The following is a 15,245-nucleotide window of genomic DNA, read 5'->3' as shown; positions in this document are numbered from 1 at the left end:
CCAGGGAGGGGAGACCCTGGGGGATGTAAGGGCGGCTTTCTGGGAACCTCACACAGACTCTGAAACGGGGAGCGCCTGGGAGCCCCGCCTGCTTGCCCCCTCCCCAGATCCCTCGAGTTCTGGAGACCTTGCGGGCCCCCTGTCTGTGGCCACCTGAAACAGATCCTGGAGCTGCTACTGCTGGCTTAGGCTGTTTGGCAGAAAGCATCCAGGGCCGTTTCGGTGAAGGTCTTGGGGAGTCCAGAAGCCACCTGACCCTGGGTCAAGACGCTACCCTTCAGACCTGCCATTTCAGCCAGCCTCAGTTTCTCCCCTGTAGGGGCAGGCTGCCCTTTGTGCCACTGTCTGGCTGGTAAGTCCAGGCTCATAGCTGGGTCATGCATTCCCCACTCATTGGGTACTGGTTTTGGGGCAGTCTTGGGGTGGGGATGGTGGCAGGGTCCAGGTACAGGGGCATGTGTTGGCCAACTCAGCCCTTTCCAAAGCCCAGCTGGAATGCTGGCGCTCAACACAGTGGGTAAAGGTGGGGCAGAGAGTTGACCCCATGCTGGGGCCAAAGGGCCAGTTCCACTCCACAGCCCCTCCCATCAATCAGACACCCCTGGCCCCTTCCAACCTGGACACGCCTCAGGCTTCTCCAGGCCTTGCATTACCGAAGCCCCTCATGTATAGCAGACCTATCCAGGAATAGTTTCAGGGACAGTAAGAGGTCCCTGATTATCTATACCCCACTTCCACCAGTCCTGAGGACCGTGGGGTTTTTTTTGTGTGGGGTTTTTTTGTTTTCTGTTTGGTTGTTTTTTTTTTTTTTTTGGGACGGAGTTTCGCTCTTGTTACCCAGGCTGGAGTGCAATGGCGCGATCTCGGCTCACCGCAACCTCGGCTCACCGCAACCTCTGCCTCCTGGGTTCAGGCAATTCTCCTGCCTCAGCCTCCTGAGTAGCTGAGATGACAGGCACGCGCCACCATGCCCGGCTAATTTTTTTGTATTTTTAGTAGAGATGGGGTTTCACCGTGTTGACCAGGATGGTCTCGATCTCTTGACCTCGTGATCCACCCGCCTCGGCCTCCCAAAGTGCTGGGATTACAGGCTTGAGCCACCGCGCCCGGCCTGGTTGGTTTTTTAGAGAGGAGGTTTCTTCATGTTGCTCAGACTGGTCTCTAATTGGGCTCAAGCGATCCTCCCACCTCAGCCTCCCAAAGGGCTGGGATTACAGGCTTGAGCCACCTCAGCCTTGCAGTTCTCCACTCTCTAGCCCCTTTTCTTGGACTTCATTTGCAGTGCCCTTTTTATTTATTTATTTATTTATTTTGGGGGGGAGAAGGGGACAGAGTCTTGCTCTGTTGCCCAGGCTAGAGTGCTGTGGCACGATCTCGACTAAATGAAACCTCTGCCTTCTAGGTTAAAGCGATTCTCCTGCCTCAGGCTCTTGAGTAGTTGGGTTTACAGGTGTGCACCACTGCACCCAGCTAATTTTTATATTCTTGGTAGAGATGGGGGTTTCACCATGTTGGCCAGGCTGTCCTTGAACTCCTGACCTCAAGTGATCCACCCACTTTGGTGTCCCAAAGTGCTGAGATTACAGGCATGAGTCACTGCACCAGTCAATGCCCTTTTCTCTGTAGTCCTTAAACCTGGGTATGACTCCAGGGGCTGAGTTATTCTCTTTATTCCCCCTACCCTAAAACATCATCCGGTTTCAGGGCTCCCATCCATTCACTGTTGGCCGACCCAAGCTTCCTTCTGTGCCCAGAGCTCTCTCCTGTTCCAGAGCCCCTGGCTGCTCTCTGGGTGACTTGCCAGCCCTCACGATTGTCCCCATCCTTGCAAAGTGCCACTGTCTACCCAGGCACCCACCTGAGCCAGAGTCTGGTTCTCTGGAGTTCTCAAAACCGGCACCAACTGGCACCTGCCCACCTCTAAAGTCGCCTCCTCAGCCAGGCATCCTCTGAGCACCTTCTCTGCAGACACTTTGTTCCAGTCTCCTATTAACTCCCTTCATACCGCTCAACACGGCCAGGCAGCAGCATGCATGCCATGTGTGCTCATGGGCCTGAGCCTGCCTGACTGTGGGTCTCTAAGTAGTGTTGGGGCAAGAACCACAGAAGTCTTTGTCACCACGGTCCCTGGCTGATAGCGGGAGTTCAAGAAATATTTGTCGGCCGGGCGCGGTGGCTCAAGCCTGTAATCCCAGCACTTTGGGAGGCCGAGGCGGGTGGATCACGAGGTCAAGAGATCGAGACCATCCTGGTCAACATGGTGAAACCCCGTCTCTACTAAAAATACAAAACATTAGCTGGGCATGGTGGCGCGTGCCTGTAATCCCAGCTACTCAGGAGGCTGAGGCAGGAGAATTGCCTGAACTCAGGAGGCGGAGGTTGCGGTGAGCCGAGATCGCGCCATTGCACTCCAGCCTGGGTAATGAGCGAAACTCCGTCTCAAACAAACAAACAAACAAAAAAAAAAAAAAAAAAAAAAAAAAAGAAATATTTGTCGAATGAGCAAGTAACTGAATGTGCGAATGCATGAGCCCTTGGCATCCCCCTCTCCTGCCCTCACCTTCCTTTAGCTGCTCAGTCCTCTTGCTTCTTTCTCTTTAACATCTTTTGCATTCAGTTCCTCCCCCTACCATGCCCGCCCACTCCAGTGGATAGTCCAGACTTTGTGATTGGGCCTCCAAAGCCCAGGAGATCTGGCCCAAGATGACCTCACCTCCTTATCTTGCGCCTATTCTGTAACCCCTGTTATCTGGCTTCCACCACACTCCCAGCCTGTGGCTCCCTGGATGTAGCCTCCACCCTCTGGCCTCTGCCTTTTTTCCCAGCCTCCCTTATGCCTGGGATAGTCCTTCCCCTCATTCACTTGGAAAACAGCTCAGATGTGTCCTCCCCCAGGGAACCTGTGTTCTCTGAGCACCCATCATTGCCTATTGTCCTTGTCCATGGCCTGGCCTGTGACCACCAGACCAGACACAGATGGGGCTGCAGTGATTAAATGGAACATCTGGGAGTTCACCTGGTTCTTCCCCCACATCCAAGGGGCCTTGAGGGAAGGGCAGTATCCCTCTGAGGGTCACAGGGTGCTGGTGGCCTCCAAGGCCACTCCCTAACAATTGGTGAGCTAAGCATGGGAGAGGACGTAGCTTGAAACCCACTTCACAGAGGAGACACCTGAAGCTCAGGGAAGGCAAGAACTTCCCATGGAAACTGTCACATCGTTGGGAAGGGCAGATGCTGAGCTCCAACTTGGCTCCCTGAGTCACAGTCAGTTCAGCCCTGTTTGAATCAGGCATCATTTCCTGAGCCCCGTCCTCTGCCTGGGTTCAGCTGGGAGCTGGGGTGTGTGTAGAAAGGAATTATCAGCACTTCCAACTTCTGGGAGATCACATTCTCAGAGGGTTGGACTTAGATCTGAGAAAAATCCCTCGGAGAGACAGCAGAGGCTGGTGACAGCCGCAGTGAACCCCGTCCTTACACATGGCGCTGTTAGTTCCATTTTCGGAGCAATGCAGTTCAAGTCCAAAACCCCAGAATATCCAAGGCTTCCCTCACCCCATGCTACAGCCCCCATGGATGACAACTCTTTGATATGCAGCTCCCCACCCCAGCTTTCTGTGAACAAATAGAATAGAAGCTTGCCCCATAATGTGCCTGGGGACACATCATTCATTCATTTGCCAGATATACAGCAAGCATTTGTGGAATGTTGACTGTGCCTGGGCTACCCTGGGGATACCAGAGGTAAGACCTCCCCAGTCCCTTCCCACAGGGCTCACAGTCAAAGAGAACAAGTATGTCCAAGTCTCTGAACCTCCTGCATCCCCCAATGTGTATGTGAGTATGTGACACTGTGTCTGTGGTCACATGTGTGCGGGTTAGGAAGGGATTTGCAGAGAAGGGGCCCTTATTGTGGCTAGTTGTTGGGGCTCCCTAAACAGACAGTGGGTAGGTCCTGGGGGAGCAGCTGAGGCTGGGAGAGAAGCAGAGTTTAAGGCACAGGAGAAAGGAGCAGCCTCTTTTGCTGGACGGGAGCAAAAGCTGGAGCATTGCATATGTGTGTTGGGGAAGGGGCCGGCCATGAGGGGCTTTGGGACTGGCTGGGGAGCATTGATGTTACCCTTGGGGTGCTAGGGAGCCTGGGCCTTAGGCTGGGGGATTTTGTGGTTACACCTGCGCTTTGCAAATGTCACTCAGGCACTGTATGTGTGTATGAGGGGAACCAGGAGGCCTCAAGGAGGCTGGTGCCATTTCCAGCCCAGTGGATGGTGGCCTGGAGCAGGGTGGGAGCAGTGGGGATGGAGAGAAGGAGACATTTAGGAGATGTTCAGGAGCCAAAATGTAGGGCTTGCTGACTGATGGGATGTGGAGTCGGGAGAGAGGGAGACATCGCAGATGAGGCAGGGGTTTTAGGCCTGGGTGATGGGTGGATGGTGGGATCGTGGTGTTTTTTCTTTTTTTTTAATTTTTTTATTTTTTAAAATTTTTTATAGAGACGCGGTTTCACCATGGCCAGGATGGTCTCGATCTCTTGACCTCGTGATCCGCCCGCCTCGGCCTCCCAAAGTGCTGGGATTACAGGTGTGAGCCACCGTGCCTGGCAGTGGCGTTTTTTTCATGAGGTGGGAGGCCTGGAGGATCTGGTTAAGGGGAAGATGATATAGTCAGTTTGGGCAGCTGGCATCTGAAGGATCTAGGGACCTTCCAGGAGAAAGTGTCCAGAAGCCAACTAGACAGAGAGGAGAGAGGGGTCTGAGCTGGAAACATCTTCTGGGGGGGACAGTGGACAAATGGGTCACTAGAGATCAAGTGAGGAAAGGCCAAAAGCACCCTGGCCTGCGGGTGCCCTTTGGTGCATGGTGGGGCAAAGGCAGACTTGGAGGAGGTAAGTGTGAGGCTTGCAGGTATACCTGACCCACCGCCAGCCTCCACACCCCTTCAGCCTCAGCCTGGATCCTACTTTTCATCATGTGTGTCAAAAGACAAGGGCCAGGGATGCTGCCCCACGTTCAAGTCCTGGCTTTACCGCTCTCATCAGGCTCCTCCTGGAGCCACTTCTGCTTTCTGATGCTTTAAGTGCACCTATCCATTCAATCGTTAAAATTGCAATTTGAAGAAGTGCTGAATCTCATTAATAATCAACACAATGCAAACACAAACAACAGGAGACACTATTTTTTTTGTTTACCTCTGAGATGGGCAGTGATGAACATGATGTGTGAGTGGACACTCAAGAGAATAAGAACTGGCTTAAATATTTGAGGGTAGGCTGGGCGTGATAGTGGCTGACACCTGTAATGTCAGCACTTTGGGAGGAGGGGTGGGAGGATCATTTCAGTCCAGGAGTTAGAGACCAGCCTGGGCAACATAGTGAAACCCAGTTTCTACTAAAAACACAAAAATGAGCACGCCATGGTGGCACATGCCTATAACCTCAGCTCAAGAGGATGAGGTGAGAGAATCGCTTGAGCCCAGGAGGTTGAGGCTGCAGTGAGCTGTGATCATACAACTGTACTCCAGCCTGGGCAACAGAGTGAGATGGCAAGTGCAAACCTCCCTTTCACCCTGCCATTCCACTTCAGGAAATTTATGCCAAAGAAATAGCTGTTCGTCAGCTGGGTGTGGTGACGTATGCCTGTAATCCCAGCTACTTGGGAGGCTAAGGTAGGAGAATTGCTTGAACCTGAGGCAGAGGTGGTGGTGAGCCAAGATGCAATCACTTCGTGCCACTGCACTCCAGCCATGCCTGTAATCCCAGCACTTTAGGGGGCCAAGGTGAGTGGATCACCTGAGGTCAGGAGTTTGAAACCAGCCTGACCCACATGGTGAAACCCCATCTCAACTAAAAATACAAAAATTAGCTGGACGTGGTGGGCACCTGTAATGCCAGCTACTCAGGAGGCTGAGGCAGGAGAATCACTAGAACCCAGGAGGGGAAAGTTGCAGTGAGCCAAGATCACACCATTGCACTCCAGCCTGGGGGGACAGAGTGAGACTCCATCTTAAAAAAAAAAAAAAAAAGAAGGCCGGATGCGGTGGCTCATGCCTATAATCCCAGCACTTTGGGAGGCTGAGCCAGGCAAATCATGAGGTCAGGAATTCAAGACCACCCTGACCAACATGGTGAAAGTCCGTCTCTGCTAAAAATAGAAAAATTAGCTGGGTGTAGTGGTGCACACCTGTAATTCCAGCTACTCAGGAGGCTGAGGCAGGAGAATTGCTTTAACCAGAGAGGCAGAGGCTGCAGTGAGCCAAGATCATGCCACTGCACTCTAGCCTGGGTGACAAAGGGAGACTCCGTTAAGAAAGGAAGGAAGGGGGCCGGGCGCGGTGGCTCAAGCCTGTAATTCCAGCACTTTGGGAGGCCGAGGTAGGTGGATCACGAGGTCAAGAGATCAAGACCATCCTGGTCAACATGGTGAAACCCCGTCTCTACTAAAAATACAAAACATTAGCTGGGCATGGTGGCGCGTGCCTGTAGTCCCAGCTGCTCAGGAGGCTGAGGCAGGAGAATTGCCTGAACCCAGGAGGCGGAGGTTGCGGTGAGCCGAGATCGCGCCATTGCACTCCAGCCTGGGTAACAAGAGCGAAACTCCGTCTCAAAAAAAAAAAAGAAAGGAAGGAAGGAAGGAAGGATGGATGGAAGGAAGGAAGGAGGTGTTCATGCAGGAAAACATCTGTGCCAAAAGATGTTGACTACTGGGTTGTTTCTGTTTTTGTTTTGTGATGGAGTCTCAATCTGTCACCCAGGCTGGAGTGCAGTGGCTCAGTCTTGGCTCACTGCAACCTCCGCCTCCCAGGTTCAAGCAATTCTTGTGCCTCAGCCTCCTCAGTACCTGGGATTACAGGTGTGCGCCACCATACCTGGCTAATTTTTGTATTTTAGTAGAGATGGGGTTTCACCATGTTGGCCAGGCTGGTCTTGAACTCCTGACCTCAGGTGGTGATCTGCCTGCCTCGGCCTCCTAAAGTACTGGCCTGTTTAATCAGAGACAGAGGGATAATTTAGTCCTTCAGTGGGAGATGGAGAGCTGAAGGAGGTGCATGGGGGACTGAGATACTCCATAGCCACTGCAAATGGATGTCAGGCATGGATTGAGCATGTGCTATGTGCCTGGCATCATACTGGATGCTGGATACACAGTGACAGACCAGATCGGCAAGCTGCCTGCTCTCAAGGAGTTTATACTCTTCCAAAGGAGACTGACAATAAATGAATTAACCTATAAAAAAAATGGCTGGGCATAGTGGCTCACGCCTGTAATCCCAGCACTTTGGGAGGCCGAGGTGGGCAGATTTTTAGTAGAGACTAAAAATACAAAAATTTTTAGTGCACACCGGTAGTCCCAGCTACTTGGGAAGCTGAGGCAGGAGAATCACAGAATCACTTGAACCTGGGAGGCAGAGGTTGCAGTGAGCTAAGATTGTGGCACTGCACTCCAGCCTGGTGACAGAGAGAGAGACTTCATCTCAAAAAACAAACATATAAGCAAGATGATTTCAGAGAGAGGGAGAGAGGGGAGCTGTGAAGAAGCCAAACCTGATGGCGTGGTTTGGAGTGGTGGGGCTGAGGAGCTGCTTTAGTCAGGGTGATCAGGGTAGGCCTCTTTGAGGCAGTGACATTGGAGCTGAGACCTGAATGACAGGAGAGAAACAGTCACCGGGCTGGGCGAGGTGGCTCACACCTGTAATCCCAGCACTGTGGAAGGCTGAGGCGGGTGGATCACCTGAGTTTGGAAGTTTGAGACTAGCCTAACCAACATGGAGAAACCCCGTCTCTACTAAAAATACAAAAAAATAGTTGGGTGTGGTGGCACATGCCTGTAATTGCAGCTACTTGAGAAGCTGAGGCAGGAGAATCCCTGAACCCGGGAGGTGGGGGAGGTTGTGGTGAGCTGAGATCATGCCATTGCACTCCAGTCTGGGCAACAAGAGTGAAACTCTGTCTCAAAAAAAAAAAAAAAAAAAAAAAAAAAAAAGAAAGAAAGAAAAGAAACAGTCACTGAATGACCTAGAGGAAGAGTGTCCCAGGCAGAGGGAACAGCAAAGGGCTGGAGGGGGGCTGGGAAGTGAGAATGAGCTAGTGGAGGTTGAGTCATGTGGGCTAGAGGAGAGGTCAGGAGGTGAGGTCTGAGAGGTGAGTGCAGTGAGGTCAGGGTAGGGAGTGAGGGTTTTATATCTGAACGTGGAAAGGTGCTCAATATAATAAGCATGGTGGAGTGGAGAAAGTTCTAGAACAACCTGCATAGCAGGAATCTCAGGTCAGACCTGCATCCACGGGTCCTGAGGGCCACCATGACCATCATCTTGGCGTTGTACTTTCACTTGGTTTATTTTCTTCTTTGTATTTATTCATACAAAGAATGGTTTGCAGTGAACATGGCATCATTTTCAAAAGCAACATGGCCATTACTTATTGGGGCATTTCCAGGCTGGCCTCTGCACTGGGGAGGTGTAAGTTTCTGGGCTTAGCAATCTCTTCCCTGGGGACACTGCCTGAGGCTGGCCAGCATAGCTGTCATTGTCCCCACTAGTCCAGCCTCGGCCTCCAGGGGGAGCTGTGAGTGGGCCGTGCTCTGCTAGTGTGGGCAAGGGGTGGGGTGACTATGTCTCATGGTCTGGGCTGGGCATCCTTCCTTCCTGACTCCTTTCTCCTAAGGGACAAGTGGGAGGGACGTCTTCGCCTTTCCCAGCTCATGGGATGAGCTGCTCCCCTGGGACCCTTTCAGCCCAGTCCCCCTGACAAAGGCTCCAGTGTATGATGTACAGTTTATTTTTTCTTGTCTTTTTTTTTTCTTGAGACGGACCCCAGGCTGGAATCAGTGGCATGATCTTGGCTCACTGCAACCAACCCCTCCCAGGTTCAAGCGATTCTCCTGCCTCAGCCTTACAAGTACCTGGGATTACAGGCATGCACCACCATGCCCAGCTAATTTTTGTATTTTTAGTAGAGATGGGGTTCCGCCACGCTGGCCAGGCTGTTCTCGAACTCCTGACCTCGTGATCCGCCTGCCTCGGCCTCCCAAAGTGCTGGGATTACGGGCATGAGCCACAGCGCCAGGCTGCACAGTTTATTTCTGTAAGTTCCTAACGCTAGATGAATTGCTCTGACAGAGACTTGGTGGGGGGGGTCGTGGTGGGAGAGACCCGGCCACCGGGCATCTGGAATTTCCCCCCACAGCCCCCGCCCTCCCCCATGGCCCCCCCCATCGGATGATGACCTGGGGCTGACAATCCCCAAACTGAGCCCTGCTCTGCCCTCAAGAATGTAGTCTTGGGGCCGGGCGCGGTGGCTCAAGCCTGTAATCTCAGCACTTTGGGAGGCCGAGGCGGGTGGATCACGAGGTCAAGAGATCGAGACCATCCTGGTCAACATGGTGAAACCCCGTCTCTACTAAAAATACAAAAAATTAGCTGGGCATGGTGGCGCGTGCCTGTAGTCCCAGCTGCTCAGGAGGCTGAGGCAGGAGAATTGCCTGAACTCAGGAGGCGGAGGTTGCGGTGAGCCGAGATCGTGCCATTGCACTCCAGCCTGGGTAACAAGAGTGAAACTCCGTCTCAAAAAAAAAAAAAAAAAAAAAAAAAGAATGTAGTCTTTGGCGCCACCGTATGGGAAGTGTCTACACTGCAGTTAAGGACTCGGCAAAACACCGCCAGCTCAAGGGGGTGCCCCTCGCTCACAGCTAGTCCTGGGTTCAAGAACTGACAGTCGGCCGGGCGCCGTGGCTCACACCTGTAATCCCAGCACTTTGGGAGGCCAAGGCGGGCGGATCACAAGATCAAGAGATCAAGACCATCCTGGCCAACATGGTGAAACCCTGTCTCTACTAAAATACAAAAATTAGCTGGGCATGGTGGCACACCTGTAGTCCCAGCTACTTGGGAGGCTGAGGCAGGAGAATTGCCTGAACCCAGGAGGTGGAGGTTACAGTGAGCTGAGATCATGCCACTGCACTACAGCCTGGTGCCTAGTGACAGAGCAAGACTCTGTCTCAAAAAAAAAAAAAGAACTGACAGTCACTGTAGGGTGCAGAGCACAACCAGTTCGCTTCTGTGTCACAGCTCTGCTCACACTCAGATCTGATCACAGGTACTGGGAACCACACCACCACCATTAAAACACGCTCCACACACCAAAGCCTCTTCAAGAGGGAAAAATGCTCCCTGTCCCTCCACTTCTCAGTCCTCTCCTCCTTTGACCCTTCCAGGTGTGTTGGGCACAGCGGGTCCTCCCCATCTTCTGAAGTGTCCTTTGGCTTCTGTGATCCAAGAGAAGGACTTCTAGCTGCTCCTCTGGCTATCTGCCTTCATGACCTTCAGGTCATGGGCTTCTCCAGGAGCTCAGCCCCCTTCCTTTTTTTTTTTTTTTTGATGAAGTCTCTTCTGTTGCCCAGGCTGGAGTGCAGTGGCAAAATCTTGGCTCACTGCAACCTCTGCCTCCCGGGTTCAAGTGATTCTTCTGCCTCAGCCTCCTGAGTAGCTGGGACTGCAGGCGCCCACCACCGCACAGGGCTAATTTTTGTATTTTTAGTATATATGGGGTTTCACCATATTTTGTGAAACAGGATTTCACCAGGTCTTGAACTCCTGACCTCGTGATCCGCCCACCTCAGCTTCCTAAAGTGCTGGGATTACAAGCGTGAGCCTTTCCCTCATTCTTATACTTCTCTCCAGGGCACCCTGACAACTTCAGGGCCTCTTTTCTTTCTTTCCTTTTCTTTTCTTTCAGACGGAGTCTCACTCTGTCACCCGGGTTGCACGATCTCAGCTCACTGCAACCTTCGCCTCCCAGCCTCAAGCGATCCTCTCACCTCCACCTCCTGAGTAGCTAGCTGGGACTACAGGCACACACAACCATGCCTGCCTAATTTCTTGTATTTTTGGTAGAGACAGGTTTTCACCAAGTTGCCCAGTCTGGTGTTGAACTAAGCTCAAGTGATCTGCCCACCTCAGCCTCCCAAAGTGCTGGGTTCACAGGCATGAGCCACTGCACTCAGCCCTCAGAACCTTTTTTTTGTTGTTGTTGATATGGAGTTTTACTCTTGTCACCCAGGCTAGAGTAATGGTGCCATCTCAGCTCACTGCAACCTCCGCCTCCCCGGTTCAAGCAATTCTCCTGCCTCAGCCTCCTGAGTAGCTGGGATTACAGGCGTCCACCACCGTGCCCAGCCAATTTTTGCATTTTTAGTAGAGACAGGGTTTCACCATGTTGGCCAGGCTGGTCTCAAACTCCTGACCTCAGGTGATCCATCCACCTCAGCCTCCCAAAGTGCTGGGATTACAGGTGTGAGCCACTGTGCCGGCCAGAACCTGTTTTTTGTTCCCACAGTGATGACTTGAGTCTTAGCTCCCATATCTCTTGCTCTACTTCTCCCCCCTTAGGATGACTCTCCCAAATCTGTTGTGTAAAGTCAACCCCAACTTCTCTCTTCAGAACTGCCCTTTCTCCTGGTTCCCCATGTAATCTTTCCCCAGACCTCTTACCTGATACCCTCCAGCCACCAAGTGAGTGAGCCCCCTCTTCCCTATGCCCGCCACCTTGCCCTTGGCCAAACTACCACCTGCCTTCCTCTTGCCCTCTCAGTTTCCTTATTCACCCCCAGGTCCATTGTCCATGCAGCAGCTGGATGATGTCTGCCCCTGGGACCTGTCTCACTCCCCCGCTTGCCTCTCACCCTGGACAGTTCCTCCTTAGGAGGGCCTAGCTCCAGCTGGACTGAACTTCTTTGCATCCCTGGATACACCCTACCTTCCCTGCCTCTCCATCTTTGCACAGTGTGGGCCCTGCAGTGTTTTTTGTTGTTTTTTTTTTTTTGAGATGGAGTCTTGCTCTGTTGCCCAAGTTGGAACACAGTGGCACGATCTCCACTCACTGCAACCTCCGCCTCCTGGGTTCAAGCAATTCTCGTAACTCAGCCTCCCAAGTAGCTGGGACTCCATGCGTGCATCACCACACAGCTAATTCTTTTTGAATTTTTAGTAGAGGTGGGGTTTTACCATGTTGGCCAGGCTGGTCTCAAACTCCTGACCTCAGGTGATCTACACATCTTGGCCTCCCAAAATGCTGGGATTACAGGCATGAGCCACTGCCCTGGCCTGGGCCATGCAATTGAATGCCTTTTCCTCTTTCCTTCACCTGCCTAACTCCTGCTCACCCTTGAGGTCTCAATCCACATACCACCTCCTTTGAGACAGCTTCCTGGACCACAGACTGGGTCTGGAACCTCTCCTTCGCTCTTACAAAGCCCTGTACAACCCCCTTCTCTGCCCGTGTCTGCCTCCCCTTCCCAAAGGGCCACCTGCTGTGCTCAGGGTTCCACACTCCAAGACCAGGTGCAGGTTGAGTGTCCTGACTGTGTGCTCTGTTCCCAGTCTCAGAAGTCCCAGATCTCAAAGGTCACTGAGCTCCAGAGGGAGCAAGGCCATGCCTGAAGGTCACCACAGTGGGCCAGTGGCCAGGCTGGGCTGGGGCCCAAGACTCTTACCTTCCCCTCCAGGGCTCCCGTGCTCCCCCAGATGCCATCATGAGCAGAGTTGGGATCCTTGAGGGCCCAAGGGGCCCCAACCAGGAGGGAATTGGTAGGCTCCTATCCTAGGGGTATGGCAGCCACCAGCCCAGGCCCTTGAGAGCCCAGGGTGCTGGTGAGGGCTGTCCCAGGATGCCAAGAGGGCCGGTGTCAGTACATCTAATGAGCTGCCTTCTCCTCCAACAGTGCTGGGCGTGGGAGTGCTGGCCAATGTGCCAGGCAGGGAGGGCCTGAATTCCCGAAGGTGGTGGTGGCAGCTGTTAGGGTCCCAAGGTTAATGATCTCTAACGTCACACAGAAGAGAATGTGCTGAGGTGTGACCTCCTCCACCCTGCCTTGGCTTCCTGGGGTACTGTCTCTCCAGGACTCACCCTGCCCCCCGACAAGACTGAAGTCTGAAGATCTGCCTGGTCTTTCTTCAAGCCTCAGTGCCCTCTCGCTTCCCCAGCCCTAGGGACCCCCGGCTCTTTCCGGAGGCTGCTCTGCAGGGTCCCTCCTCTGGGCCTTTGCTGCTGCGGTGCCCTCTGCCCGTCTCAGAGATGAGCCCGGCCCTTTCTCAGGGAGCTCCTGAACAACAAGGAATTGAATTGCTTTGTAAATAAACAAAAAGTGCCAAACAGGGCCGCCTGTCACTTGGGAGATGGCCCCTCTCTGCCCCACCAAATGTGCTAATCCAACAAATAACCTAAAATAGTATGTAAAGAACTCATCCAGGCTTTTCTTGTACCTCTGCTCCTCAAACAGCTTCTGCTTTCAGGTCCCCGGAGCAGCCCTGTTCTCTCTAGCCCAGGCTTTTGCTGAAAATTCAGCCTGACCTTAATTGATTATTATTATTATTAATTTAAAAATTAAAAAAAATATACAGATGGCCGGACACGGTGGCTCTAGCCTGTAATCCCAACACTTTGGAAGGCCGAGGTGGCCAAATCACTTGAGGTTGGGAGAAAACAGCCTGGCCAACATGGCGAAACCCCATCTCTACTAAAAATACAAAAATTAGCTGGGCATGGTGGCACATGCCTGTAGTCCCAGCTACTAGGGAGGCTGAGACAGGAGAATTGCTTGAACCCATGAACCCAAGAGATGTATATACACAGACGAGGTTTTGCCATGTTGCTTAGACTGATCTCAAACTCCTGAGCTCAAGCAATCCACCTGCCTCGGCCTCCCACAGTGTTGGGATTACAGCCATGAGCCACTGCGCCCGGCCTTATTATTTGAGTAATGGTCTCACTCTTTCACCCAGGCTGGAGTGTAGTGTCATGAACATGGTTCACTGCAACTTTGAACTCCTGGGTTCAAGTGATCATCCTGTCTCAGCTTCCTGAGTAGCTGGGACTACAGGTGTGTGCCAGCATGCCCAGCTATTTTTCTTGAGAGTCTTTTTTTTTTTTTCTTCCCTCCTTGCTCCCTTTTGAGACAGAGTCTTATTCTGTCACCCAGGCTAGAGTGCAGTAGAGCAATTTCAGTTCACTACAATCTCTGCCGCCGGGTTCAAGTGATTCTCCTGCCTCAGCCTCCCAAGTAGCTGGGATTACAGGCGCCTGCCACTGAGCCTGGCTAATTTTTCGTAGTTTATAGTAGAGACAGTGTTTTACCATCTTGGCCAGGCTGGTCTTGAACTCTTGACCTCATGATCCACCCGCCTCAACTTCCCAAAGTGCTGGAATTACAGGCGTGAGCCAATGTGACTAGCTTTTAAAATTTTTTTTAAAGACAAGGTCTCACTATTTTGCCCAGGCTAGTCTTGAACTACTGCACTCAAGCAATTCTTCCACCTCGGCCTCCCAAAGTGTTGGGATTACAGATGTAAGCCACTGTGCCCAGCCTCAGCCTGACCTGTATATCTGAATCATCCTCCCCTAGGTGTTGGAAAAGCCTTCCAGGCCCCTCTCCCCATCCCACCATCCCCAAACCTTCCTCTTTCTCACTTAACACAAGTGGGATGACTGGCTCAATGGCTGTGAGCTCTGTGGGGCCTTGGGCACTGGGTTATTGTCTTCCTCTCTGGAGCTGCCCAGGTTTTTTTTTTTTTTCTTCTTTGAAACGGAAACTGGCTCTGTCACCAGGGTGGAGTGCAGTAGCATGATTTCAGCTCACTACAACCTCTACCTCCTGAGTAGAATCAAGCAATTCTCCTGCCTCAGCCTCCCAAGTAGCTGGGACTAGAGGCATGCACCCCTAGGCCCAGCTAATTTTTGTATTTTTAGTAGAGACAAGGTTTCTCCATGTTGGCCAAGATGATCTCGATCTCTTGACTTCATGATCCGCCTGCCTTGGCCTCCCAAAGTACTGGGATTACAGGTGTGAGCCACCATGCCTGGCCCAGGTTTTTTTTTTTTTTTTTTTTTTTTTTTTTGCTGAGTGGGTGCCATCTCAATCTTTCTATTAATAAACTGCCTGGAGGCACAGACTCTCTCTCTTAGGCGAGGTGTCTGGTTCCTTGCTATTTTGCTAGTCTTTCTCACTGTTTTTCTCCCTCAGTTTCCACTGGAGCAACCGGCTTGACACTTTCACACTAAAACTAAACACTTTCCCCAAGATTCCTCTTTGCTTAGTTCCTGGAATCTGCTTTTCATCCTTCTTGGCTTATAAAGCCAGTGACTCATTTACTGCGCCAGGATTCACTTCTTCACTAGGATTTCTTGCAGGAAACCTGAGAGTGGCAGGTGACATCATTTTCACTCCACCTGCCACCTCTTGTCTCTGGCTTTTCTTATC

Source organism: Sapajus apella, unplaced genomic scaffold (assembly GCF_009761245.1).
Source record: "Sapajus apella isolate SASKATOON/1434 unplaced genomic scaffold, GSC_monkey_1.0 scaffold15, whole genome shotgun sequence".
Taxonomy (NCBI): Eukaryota; Metazoa; Chordata; class Mammalia; order Primates; family Cebidae; genus Sapajus; species Sapajus apella.
The sequence above is the reverse complement of the archived record's forward strand: the minus strand, read 5'-3'. Positions refer to the sequence as shown.